Raw genomic sequence first — 13,319 nt, 5'->3', positions numbered from 1 at the left:
TTTAGAGAGAGAGGAAGGGAGAGGGATAGATAGAAACATTGATGAGAGTCATTGGTTGGCTCTCTCCTGCACGCCCCCTACTGGGGATTGAGTCCGTAACCCCAGGCATGTACCCTGACTAGGAATGGAACCCGTGACCTCTTGGTTCACGAGTCAGTTCTCAACCACTGAGCCACATCGGCTGGGTCTCTCCCTTGTTTTTATGAGGCAATTATCTCCATATTCCAGATGAGAGACTGAAGCACAAACAAGATAAACACAGCTGGTGAGTGGTAGTGTTGCAATTAAACCTGCTCCAAGTCCTGAGGTCTCAACCAATAGACTATATTGTCAGTTCCCACAGCCCTGTGCTAAATGCTGAGATAAGGTGATTGAGATTCCTGCACTCAAACTGCTCACAGTAGTAAAGCTTGAATTTCTCCCACCTGCTCAGATGTAGGTCAACACTTTTGCTTCTCACCGTATGGTCTACAGACCAGCAGAGTTGGCATCAACTGGGACCAGGCTCCGGCCTTTGCAAACTTTGCTGTGACTTTTAAGTCACCTGAGGATTTGGTTAAATGCAGAAACTGACTCACTAGGTCTGGGAAGGGGCCCAAGATGCTTTCCAAACAAGTTACAAGGTGATGCAATGTTGCTATTTGGAGAAGTCTCCATTTAGTGAGTTCTAGAATTAGTCTTATTTCCTCCAAGTTTGGTACTCAGTATGTCTAGGACAGGCCCATTGCACCTGATTCCTTATTGAGTCCTACTCCTCTTGCAGTTTTGATGTTTTATTGATCCAGGTAGACCTTGATTTTCTGACTTTGGCCTTCACTGCCCTGAGTCTCAGTCTGCATAGTTGTGGCCCTGGCTACCTGTTCATCTCTGGCTTAGACCTCTGTGGATTTGATTCCACACTCCCAGTTACTAGCTTTGGCTGTTCTCTCTCTGTGTGGCATAAGCCTGGTTGAGCATCTTCATTCCCTTTTCTGCATCAGAATTTCCCATGATTCTTATTACAAATCTCCAAGCCTTCGCAACATCACTTTTATAGATTCTGATTCTGTAAGTCTGGGGTGGGTCTTAGGAATTTTATTTATTTATTTTAATTTAAAAAAAATCCTCACCCAAAGATATGTTTATTGATTTTATTTTATGTTTTATATATATTTTTATTGATTGCAGAAAGGAAGGGAGAGGGAGAGAGAGACATCAATGATGAGAGAGAATCATTGATCAGCTGCCTCCTGCACACCCCCTACTGGGGATGGAAACCGCAACCTGGGCATGTGCCCTTGACCAGAATCAAACCTGGGACCCTTCAGTCCACAGGTTGATGCTCTATGCACTGAGCCAAACTGGTTAGGGCTGTTTATTGATTTTAGAGAGAGGAAGGGAGAGAGAGAGAGAGAGAGAGAGAGAGAGATCAATTGGTTGCCTTCCTCCTGTATGCACCGGAGTGGGGATGGAACCCACAACTTAGGAATGTACCCTGACCAGGAATTGAACCCACAGCCTTGTGGTGTATAGGATGATGCTCCAACCAACTGAGCCACCCAGCCAGGGCAGGAATTTTATTTTTTTATGAAGCTTCCTAGTTGATTCTAAGGGGCAGCACATGCTGAAAAAAACTCCCTTGGGAGCCTCTGCTGTGCCCTGATCAGATGGAAACCCTTTGGAAAGTGATACTGGCACAGCTTGGGTTCAAGTCTGCCATGTACTGGTAACATTTTCTCTATGCTTCTATGTTAGCAATGGGAGCAGAGCATAGGTTTTAAAACTTTGCTGAGCGATTGCCACTTAAGTTGGATAGCCAATGAATGAATAGATCTTCTTTTCAAGTCAAAGGAATAGCATATACAAAGATAGAGATAAAAATGAGATAGGTACTAAATACTGATAAATCCATTTTGACAAATGTGTTTCTTTTAACACAAGGAATAGAGGAGTAGGAGATAAAATTATAAAGGTAGGTACCTTCACTTTTAGAACTTTGTGTGCTAAGCCAAAGAGTTTACACTTCATGCTACAGACAGAATTACCATAAGTTAAGACGGAAAGCAAGGTGACCAGTGTGTGTTTTGGAAAAATAATCTTGGCATTGAGTCATATTAATGTAGTGGAGCAAGACTGAAAACAAAGAGACAGGTACTTGTGGTAATGGAGGTAAGTGCAATGGGAAGGGATGCTTTCCTTAGGCCACACTCCTGGGCCCTGAACCTAACTTCTGTGGCCCTCCCTTCTTCCCTCCTCCTCCCTTCTTCCCTCCTCCTCCCTTCTTCCCTCCCCCCTCCCTCCCTCCCTTCTTTCTTTCTCAAATGTATTTATTGATTTTAGAGAGAGAGGAAGGGAAGAGAGAGAGAGATAGAGGAAACATCAATTTGCTGTTCTACTTATGCATTCATTGTTTGCTTCTTCTATGTGCTCTGACCGGAGATCGAACCCACAACCTTGGTGTATTGGGACTACACTCTAACCAACCGAGGTGCCTGACCAGGGCCTGATGATGTTTCTTTATCACACTTATTTTTATAGCAATAGCTTGCAATTTAGACCTTATAAATGACATGGCCTTGAGAATTCAGGGAACTCAAAGCTTTTAGAGTCATTTCTAGTTCTTCTTTCTCCTGATTATTTTACTTTATAGTTCAGAGATAGCTAGCTCTAGGGTTCTTCCCTCAGGAACTGCTTAGAGCAGCGGTTCTCAACCTGTGGGTCGCGACCCCTTTGGGGGTCGAACGACCCTTTCACAGAGGTCGCTTAAGACCATCGGAAAACACATATATAATTACGTATTTTTTTTGTGATTAATCACTGTGCTTTAATTATGTTCAATTTGTAACAATGAAAATGCATCCTGCATATCAGATATTTACATTATGATTCATAATAGTAGCAAAATTACAGTTATGAAGTAGCAACGAAAATAATTTTATGCTTGGGGGTCACCACAACATGAGGAACTGTATTAAAGGGTCGCGGCATTAGGAAGGTTGAGAACCACTGGCTTAGACCTTTAAAAGCAATTATTTGGGAGCAAAATCTTCTACAGTGTCCTAAGGAAATCTTGAAACCAGTTAATGAGCAACGACCAGAATACCAATGGTTGGGAGAATTGGGTCTCTTGAGTGCATTGCTATTGCCCAAGCTCGGAGAGAAACTTTGTATAGTCCATTAACCTTGACCCAGGTTGCTTTTTTTAAAAAAATATATATTTTTATTGATTTCAGAGAGGAAGGGAGAGGGAGAGAGAGATAGAAATATCAATGATGAGAGAGAATCTTTGACTGGCTGCCTCCTGCATGCCCCCTACTGGGGATCGAGCCTGCAACCTGAGCATGTGCCCTTGACCGAAATTGAACCTAGGACCCTTCAGTCCGCAGGCCAACACTCTATCCACTGAGCTAAACCGGCTAGGGCCCAGCTTGCTTTTATTTTTGCCTCTGAATTTGTCTGTGTTAGAGTGACAGCTCAAGTCTACTTTCTTTTTATAAGTCAGCACAGATTTATTGCTTCACCAACCTTCATCCACTCACATCTACATGGAGAGTTCATTTACTTCTAACAACTATACATATTGCATCACAGAGCATATTTTGGAAATAGTAATACCTACTCTTAAATATGATAAGGTATTTCACCCATTTTTAAATTTTATTTAAATTTATTTTTTGTTAATCCTCACTCAAGGATGTTTTTTCCATTGATTTTTAGAGAGAGTGGAAGGGATAGAGAGAGAAGGGGTGGAGGTGGGGTGGGGGGAAAACATCGATGTGAGAGAGACACATGGGTTAGTTGCCTTCCCCATGGAGATTGAACTTGCAACCCAGTTGTGTGCCCTTGACCAGGAATTAAACCCACAACACTTTGGTGTAAGGGCTGCTGCTCTAACCACTGATCAACAGGGCACATTTCACCCAGTTTTTTACTCTCTTTAGTACTTCCTTGAGTGTTGCCTTATTCTTAGCTAAACTGTAATCCACATATGCTTAGGTGGTAGGCTGAGTAAGGATACAAAGATAACTCTCAGAACCTGTGAATATGTTACCATACCTGACAAAAGAGATTAGCAGATGTGAATCTTGAAATGGGGAGGTTTTCCTGGATTATGTGGGTGGTTCAATGTAATCACAAAGGTTTTTGTGATATATAGGAAAGTCAGAGAAAGTGATTGGAAGATGCTATCTTGCTGGCCTTGAAGATGGAGGGAGAGACCAAGAGCCAAGGAAGGCAGGCATCTTCTAGAAGCTGGAAAAGGTAGGGAAACAAATATTGTCCTAGAATTTCCAGAGAGAACCAGCACTGTCGACACCTTGACTTTAACCAGCAAGACAGATTTTGAACTTCTTACCTCTAGAACTGTATAATGACAAATTTGTGTTATTTTAAGCCACTAAATTTCTGGTAATTTGTTACAGCAGCAATAGGAAACTGATACAGTTTATTACATACCTTTATGTGACTGACTTGTTTTGTTACTCAGTTTGTCTCACTGATAACAACTTTATAGCTTCATTGTTGCCTTTCCTTGAATAGTTCTCTGTTAGTGGGCCAGCACACTTACTTTTCTGAGAATTCCTCAATGACAAAGGTATTACCTAGGAGGTGAGTGACTGATGGGGCTGTGCTGAGCTAAGTGAGTTAAAGCCAGTACAGCACTCCATATAGTGTCTGATGTATGGTAGGTTTACAATGAATGCAGGTTCTGTCTCTTCATGGGATTCTGGTAAACCAATTGTGGCTTTACTCACAGTATTAGAGAAATTCAAAAGCTATTTTGAATATTAATGGATCACACGATAGTTTACTTAGGATTTAGATTAGCAAGTGCTTAGTGCTAATAATAATCATCTTTGATCCATTTTGAATCTTACTGATTTTGAATGTCTTCAGGGATAACATATTTCCTATATGTGACCATGTCTATTTTATGCAGACTAAATTAACTAATGCTTAGTAGAGCACCCTTATTTTCTCAGAATTTTCCCCCTTCTGCCCCATTTGAAGTGTATTTTACCACACACACACACACACACACACACACACACACACACACCTACTTAAAGTCCACAGCACAATTAGTGTCCTACATAGAATGATACTGTGTGGGTTAAATGAGAATGCAGATGAAACACTTTGTCAACTCTTTGACTCTACAGTATAGATTGTTAGTACATGTGTTGTACTGACAAGGTTATGAGATCTTTAAGAAAATATGTTGGGCCCTGGCCAGTGTGTCTCAGTTGGTAGATGTGTCATTCTGTACACCAAAAGGTCATGGGTTCGATTCCTGGTCAGGGTACAAACCCAGGTTGTGGATCCCTGGTCAGGGTGTATGCGGGAGGCAACCAATCAGTGTTTCTCACATGGATGTTTCCCTCTCACACTGATGTTTCTCTCTCTCTCTCTCTCTCTCTATCTCTATCTCTATCTCTATCTCTATCTCTATCTCTATTTCTATCTCTATCTCTCTAAAAATCAATGAAAATGTCCTTGGGTGAGGATTTTCTTTAAAAGATGAAAAGATGTTGGATATCTTTGAATCCCTAAAGCCTTATAAGATTAAAACAATTATTAAATAAAAGTTGGACACACACAGCAGCATGGTGGTTTCCTCCCTTCCTTTCCTTCCTTCCCTCCCTTCCTCCCTCTTTCTTTTCATACTTAATGGGAGCAAAGATAAGAATTGATATGGAAGAATCATGTAGAAAATTTATATATATATATAATCTCACACCACCCCCAAGGGCAGTTTTATTAGCTCCACTTTATGATGAGGAAAGGAAGGCTCAGAGAAGTGAAGTAAGTTGACTGAGGTTACATAGATACCAAGTTCCAGCTTATTTGGTCTATTAAGCCCATTCTATCATATTTCCTGCCCTCTGGCTGCACAGAAACTTCAGGACTTTGGCCTGTGCAGAGTAGCTCGAACCTCTCCCAGTTCCTAGTATAAGTATGTCCCAAGTATTGCATGGAGGTGAATGGCATGGGACTTTTTAAAATTTAAATTAAAAAAAATTTTTTTTACCGCTAATTTATTCTCTGTACCTATGAGCTTGGTGTTTTTTTCTGTTTGTTTGTTTCTTTTAGATTTCACATATAAGAGAGAGCACATGGTATTTGTCATCTTTCTTTGCCTTATTTCACTTTGCATACTGCCTTTGAGGGCATTATTGCTGGCTGGCAGGTGAAGACTTCTAAGGCCAGCTTCTGAGGCCACCTGCATTCCTTAGCTTAAAGTCCCCTTCCCCATCTTCCAAGCCTACAAGGGCAAGTCAGATTCCCTCTGTGCTTCAAATCTCTCATTCTGCCATATTGTCTCTCTAATCCACTCTTCTGCCTCCCTCTTCCAATTTCAAGGATTCATGCGATAACCCCTCATGTAAAGATCCTTAACTTAGTCATACCTGCAAGTCCCATTTGACTTTAAGTAATATATTCACAGGTTCCAGGGATTAGGAAGTGAATGTCTTTAGGGGCCATTATTCTGCCTATCACAGTCTATAACTGACAGCATTTGCCTATATTATGGTTCCATATTTTTTTAATTTGTTCAATATTACTTTCAGCCTTTCTCTTAGCCTCAGTTATCCAGTCTCAGAACTCTATTAGGCATCTTATTCAACTCCTTTGTCAACTTAGTTGTTCTACAATATAAAGTCATTTTCTTCCCAATTTGTTTTAATTCACTTAGAGTCAATTCAATTCAATAAGATTTTGTTGTCTACTGAAAGCATTCCTGGTATAAGGTAAGGTATTGAGTTTGTAATTTTCTTGTAGAGGTAAGATGTATTCACATGAGTAGAGAAAAATGCTAGAAGATATAATCACCATGTGTACATAACAGACAAGAATGCTGGAAGGGGAAGATTAGTATGTACTGGTGGGATTAGGAAAGCAAGATTGTGATTCTGTCTGGCTGAAGTAACTTATAGGATATGATTTAAGGACAGTGGTCAGGTTTTTCTGCTTGAAAATAATCTCCTTACATAGGTTGAAATTAGTTGCTTTACTATGTCACTATTAGATCCACTTAGCATCCTCTTTTACCAAGTCATCCTATGGAACTCTTGCTCAGGGTATCTATATTCTTAATTGTTCATTTAACTACGGAGTATTAATCCCTATACCTTAGTCTGAATCAACTCTCTGTAGATCTTTAAAGAATATTTTCTCCTTCAAAGTTATTGCCAAACTAATCTGATAGGGTTTTTAGCATCAGGCATGTTAGGACCTCAATAGCATGTAAGTGGAATAAGTCAGACAAGGCTTGGAAAACTGACCTGGGCCAGGACCCCTTTCATTAGCCAGAAGTCTTTATTCCATTGTTTAAGGGAAGTAGTTCAAATCTGAATACCAGGAACATCACAGAAGTTCTTAAAATGAGGGGTAGGGCCCTAGTCAGGTGGCTCAGTTAGTTGGAGCATCGCTCCATACACCAAAAGATTGCAGGTTCAGTTTCCAATCAGGGCACATACCTAGGTTGTGGATTCAATCCCCAGTTGGGGTATGTATGGGAGGCAACTGATTGATGTTTCTCTCTCACATCAATCGTGCTCTCAGTTTTCTCCTTCCTCTCTCTCTAAAATCATATCTTTGGATGATGATTAAAAACAAAAGGAGTGGGGACCTAGTCATAAAGTATCTGGAGTGAGTAGATAATTATGATTAGGTAGCAGTAGCTTGTTTCTGGAAGAATAGACACAAATAGAACCAGAACCTCAGTTAACGGCTGAGGAGACATATCTAGGGTCCAGCCCCATTAGGGAGACAAGAGGTAGGCATATTGTTGGCATTTCAGGTCAAGGTACTAGAATTTAGGATAGGGAGCTCTCATACCTAATTTTACAGATGAGAAAACTGCCTTACCTTTGTAATTCATATAACCATGGGATATAATCAGAAAGGCTGTCTTTATTTTTGTTTTTCTGCCCCTTTAAATTTCTTTAGTGGTGTTAGTTTGTCTGTTGCTGGATGGAAACATAGCCAATTCCACTCTGCATACAGGGTGGAAAGTATGGCTGAAGTCCAGAAATAGAGACTTGGAAGGGATTGTGGGACAGAGGGTTCAGTCTGGGGCTTGGGAATACTAGGGTCAGGGAAGATAAGAGTTTAGGCTGACAGACAAATTCCAGACCTTTAGGACCATGACTCTAATGTTCAGTTGGGTCTCATTCTAATTGGCTCAGGCACAGCAGGACTCACTGACTGTTGTGTTTTAGGACCTGGATGAGGACATGGACAGTTGTAGGCTCCTATTGTCGGCCTGAGGGGAATAGGATGAGCATTGTTGGTCTCTGCAAGACTAAGAATGATATCATAGAAATTTGCCCCATCCCTGTTGTGAGTATTTCTAATGCCACATGACTCCAGCCACAATTGAACTACACTAACAAGTTGTTTGCTCCTATTAGAATGTTATTTCAAATGTAGACGCTGATCATTAAATTATTTGGTCATTTTGTTAATTTCCAAAGTTAAAAATTTAGGTTGGATTTGTCAGAATAAAATAAATTCTAATAATGTATGCTCTCTGATGATAAAAGGAAACTTGCAGAATTCAAACATTTGCTAGATGACCACTTGGTGAAGCTACGATGCTGGGGGATTAAACAGGTGACATTTAGAGGTCCCCTTTAATCCTAAAACACCATCTAAATCAGGATACTGTAAAAATGTCTAGACTTCATAGATATTTTTATTTATTGAGTACTTGGCTCCTTTTAAATTTTAGAAAAGCACGTATTAATTAGAAAAGAGATATTAAAAAAGGATAATTTTCATTAAGCATGCTTGGCCATTTTAAATGACAACTTTCTTCAATTTAAAATCCCCTTACTACACTGATTATTGATTAGATAAACCAATAATTTAGATTTGCAGTAAAATGCAAATTCATGCATAAATATTTAAGTGTTTCACATAGTCATTTATTGAAGACCGTTTTTAAAAAAACAACAACACACAAAATCCATACAGGTATATTTTACTATAAGGCTATTTTAATACTGTGATAGACTCAGTCTGTCTTCTAGTTGCACTGAATTTCAGTGGCCTTTTTATTAGCAATTAAGCTAACAGTTTTCAGTGTTCTTTTAGAAGAAGGGCCTATCTGTATTTAAGATGTGTGTTGCCTTAAGTATTGCTGCCACCCAGATAGTCTCTGCTGTGCCTGGCAGTCTATGAAGGAAGAATTTTACAAAATCAGTTTGTGGTTTGGGGGTTGGTGTTTGTATCTAGGAATGAGGTTCAAGGAGAGAGGGCCTTCCTCAACTTTTGCTTTGGTATCTTCAAGTTTAAGCCTAGAATCGCAGAATTTACATGTTTCAAAGATATTAGCAATAATTCTCATACCTAATTTTACAGATGAGAAAACTGCCTTACCTTTGTAATTCATATAACCATGGGATATAATCAGAAAGGCTGTCTTTATTTTTGTTTTTCTGCCCCTTTAAATTTCTTTAGTGGTGTTAGTTTGTCTGTTGCTGGATGGAAACATAGCCAATTTTATAGCTTTTCTGCTTTCTCTCAGGGTCCTACAGTGTCTCAATTTAATAATAAAAAGTGTCCACTCCCATGTGTCTATAAACATTTCCATCATTATTCAAAACTAGAGGCCCGATGCCTGAAAATTCATGCAAGAGTAGGCCTTTCTTCCCCCAGCTGCCGGCACCGGCTTCCCTCTGGCACCCAGGACCTGGGCTTCTCTCCTACTCGGGACCTGGGTTAGCTTCCCTCAGGCTGCCCGCAGGTACCCAGGACCCAGGCTGACTTCCCTCCAGCCCTGGCTTCGACAGGAAGGATGTCCGGAATTACGTCCAGGAGGATGTCCAATCTAATTACCATATTATCCTTTTACTAGAGGCCCAGTGCACGAAATTTGTGCATGGGGTGGGGGTCCCCTCAGCCCAGCCTGCACCCTCTCTAATCCGGGACCCAGGGATTGGACCTAAACCAGCAGTCAGACATCCCTCTCACAATCGTGGACTGCTGGCACCTAACAGCTCACCTGCCTTTCTTCCTGGTTGCCCCTAACTACCTCCCCCTGCAGGCCTGGTTGCCCTCAACTGCCCCCGCCCCCCTGCTGGTCTGGTCGTCCCTCACTGCCCCCCGCCACCGGCCTGGTCGCCCCATGCAGCCTGCTGTTCGGTTGTCTGTCCAGTTGTTTCGGTTGTGATGGCCCCTGGCTTTTTATATATTAGGATTATTATAGATTAGAATTACTTCTTCTACCCCAGCTGAGGTTGAGTGGCTTATTTATTTACATATTGCACTTAACAGTTCTCCCAGCTGTTACCTTCCATTTGACCCTGATAGCCATGTCAATTGCTACGCTTTTAAAGAAGAAGAAAGATGGTGTCACTTGGGCAAGATCGCACAGTCAGGAGATGGGGGTCCTGCTGCCCAGCTTGCCATACTGGACCACAGCCTGGCACCATCCTTCCATCCTTACTTCTCTGATCACCACAAGGTGATTAAATCAAACAGTATTCATCTGGGCATAGCTAAAATAAAGTTCCATTTACATTAAATCATTAAATTGATCCCTTTTGCTCTCTATCTATTGATCTTTGAAAGTGTTCTTAACTATCTTTTTAAAGCTAGTGATAGGCAAACATTTTCACTGTAGTCTTTCACATCTTGTGTCCTAAGAAGTCACTTTTCCAAAGAAAGAGCATTTTTCTTACTTTCCTCTAAGCCCAGATGTGAGGATCCTGCAGTTTTTCTGTAGTAATGCAAGAAGCTCTCCCTAAGTATAGAGAATATGCTTTGAAGCCACTTCCCTCAGTCTCCATGACTGTGTCTGAACTCACTGCTGGGCTTTTCACAACATGCCGCCTCTTCTAATCTTACAACATCCCTGAGACCTAAGCATTGCATTGTGATTGCCATTCTGCATATATGGAGATTGAGGTTTTGAGTAGTTAATTGTGTGCAAGACCCATTCAGAATGTTCTTTGTACTACACAAAACTTCTTATTTATTATATTTCTGACAGGAAGGGAGGGAGAAAGTGTGGGGGGAAGAAAAAGAGAGGGAGAGAGAGAGAGAGAAAGAAACAAGATCAACAATGACACTTTATGTCCATGTAGCATTTTAGAAATTTCTATTTCCTAGCCCATTGTATGTATTATAGTGTTCTCTAGAGGACTAATGTGGAAATGATAATAATAATAATATTTGCTGTATGGCAGGCACTGTGCTAATGCTTCATGTATATTATCTCATTTCATCCTCACAGCAAACCTATGAGGTAGAAATTGTTATCCTCACTTTTAAGATGAGAAAATGAGGCTTAGAGAGATTAAATAACTTACTCAAGGTTACTGCTATTTAAACCAAGAAATCCAACTGCAGATTCCAGTCCCCTAACTGCTTTTCTCTGTTGCTTGCATTGCACCTAAGGTTCTTCTTTCAGCAATGTGTGGTGCCTTGCCTTTGTAATTCATACAATCATGGGATATAATCAGAAAGTGTCTTTATTTTTGTTTTTCTGCCCCTTTCAATTTCGTTCGTGGTGTTAGTTTGTCTGCTATTGGATGGGAACATGGCCAGTACTTTGGCTTTTCTGCTCTCTCTCAGGGTCAACAGTATCTACCAGTATCTATAACTCGCCTAAGTAGTCTCAATTCAATAATGAAAACTATCTATTCCTATGTATTGATAAACTTTCCATCTTCATTCAAAGTTACAATTACTTCCTCTACCCCAGCTGGAGCTTTTTGCAGGTGGGAATCCAGGTAGAGTGTGTGGGCTTTTCTTTCTATTTTACTCTTTCAGGAGTTCTTATAGTATTGTCCTGTGGACCAGGAAGCACCCACTGGGAAGCTGTTAGAGCTGTGAGTTCTTCAGACTTAGTGAATGGGAAATGCTGGGGTTGGTGCCAGCACTTGTTAAAATGATCTCAGTGAATGATAACACGCTAGAGTTTGAGAACCGCTGCACTATCTGATGCCCATCTCCTCCTCCTTCTTAGAACCTTAGTTTCTGTGGTCAGAGCAAAGAGGGAAGAAATAGAAAAGGGGTCAGAAAGGCTATTCCTCCTCTGATATTACTGTTAGATGGCTTCTCATTGTAGGCCCTGGGACTTACTTAAAGTTGCCTGTTTTTCTGATAGCAGCTTTTTCAGAGGCGTCACTGAGTCTATTCAAGCCCCTTTCTATTCTGCCCTCTTCCTCCCAGTTATTCTTCTATGTGACACAGAGCCTCTCTATTGGGGTCTACTGCCCTTTTAGGGCCCATTCAAAATGGCCCCAGGAATGCTTTATTTGATGTGGTTTGTTTTAAAATAAACAAATGAATCTGTTCCTTTATGAGCAAGATTGTCTTTTCTTCAGTTGACTTCCAGCCATTTTCAAAAGTTTATGGAAGTCTATGGATTCATATGGGGCTACCTTAGTAATGTTTTTAGGTTTCTAAATCCAAAGAACAAGATTATAGACCCAAGCAACAGTCACAAACTAGGCAGAACTGCTTGATTTTTACCTAGTGAACTGGACCCCACTTGTATACCACTTTATATAATCTTGGCCAGTCTGTTGTAGTGACCAGGTCCATACAGACTTTGACAAAACTTACATCAATGTAACCTGACAAAGCCTCAGCCTGGGCCAATTACTTCTTGTTTCCAATCTTGGGTTTCTCTGACTTCCTTAGAACTGCTGGGCTCTCACGCATGATCAACCAAAAGAATGGGCAAAGGAATTAATGCCCATGGAGCCATTCTTGGCTACTAGGGAATAGATCAGATAGATAAATGCTTCTTCCTTTTAATGCCAATTTAGACATTCTGAAATGCTTCTCATCCTACAGAACTGGGTAATTATTATTTTTTTAAAATATATTTTTATTGATTTCAGAGAGGAAGGGAGATGGAGAGATAGATAGAAACATCAATGATGAGAAAGAATCATTGATTGGCTGCCTCCTGCACGCCCCCTACTGGAGATTGAGACCACAACTCTGGCATGTGCCCTTGACTGGAATTGAACCTGGAACCCTACAGTCCACAGGACGGAGCTCTATCCACTGAGCCAAACTGGCTAGGGCGGAACTGGGTAATTATTGCCCATAGAGGCTTCCAACTAGATAACACGTCTTTTTATTGACTTTCCAAACTCATTCCCCACAGATTCTACCATCCCACACTCTTATTCCCTGAGAGAACTTCCCAAATAAACTACCTGCCTACAAGTTTTTTTTCTTGTACTTTCATGGAGACCCAGGCAAAGACACTTACCATTGCTAATCTTTATCAGTTCCTATCTCTTGAATATTGGTGTACACTAGGATATTAAAGGTTATAAGTTCATATGAAACTGGGGATGTCTACAAAT

The sequence above is a fragment of the Myotis yumanensis genome, unplaced genomic scaffold (assembly GCF_028538775.1).
Source record: "Myotis yumanensis isolate MYYU_CA2020_CCGP unplaced genomic scaffold, mMyoYum1.0.hap1 SCAF_6, whole genome shotgun sequence".
Classification (NCBI taxonomy): domain Eukaryota; kingdom Metazoa; phylum Chordata; class Mammalia; order Chiroptera; family Vespertilionidae; genus Myotis; species Myotis yumanensis.
This window is presented reverse-complemented; position numbering follows the sequence as displayed.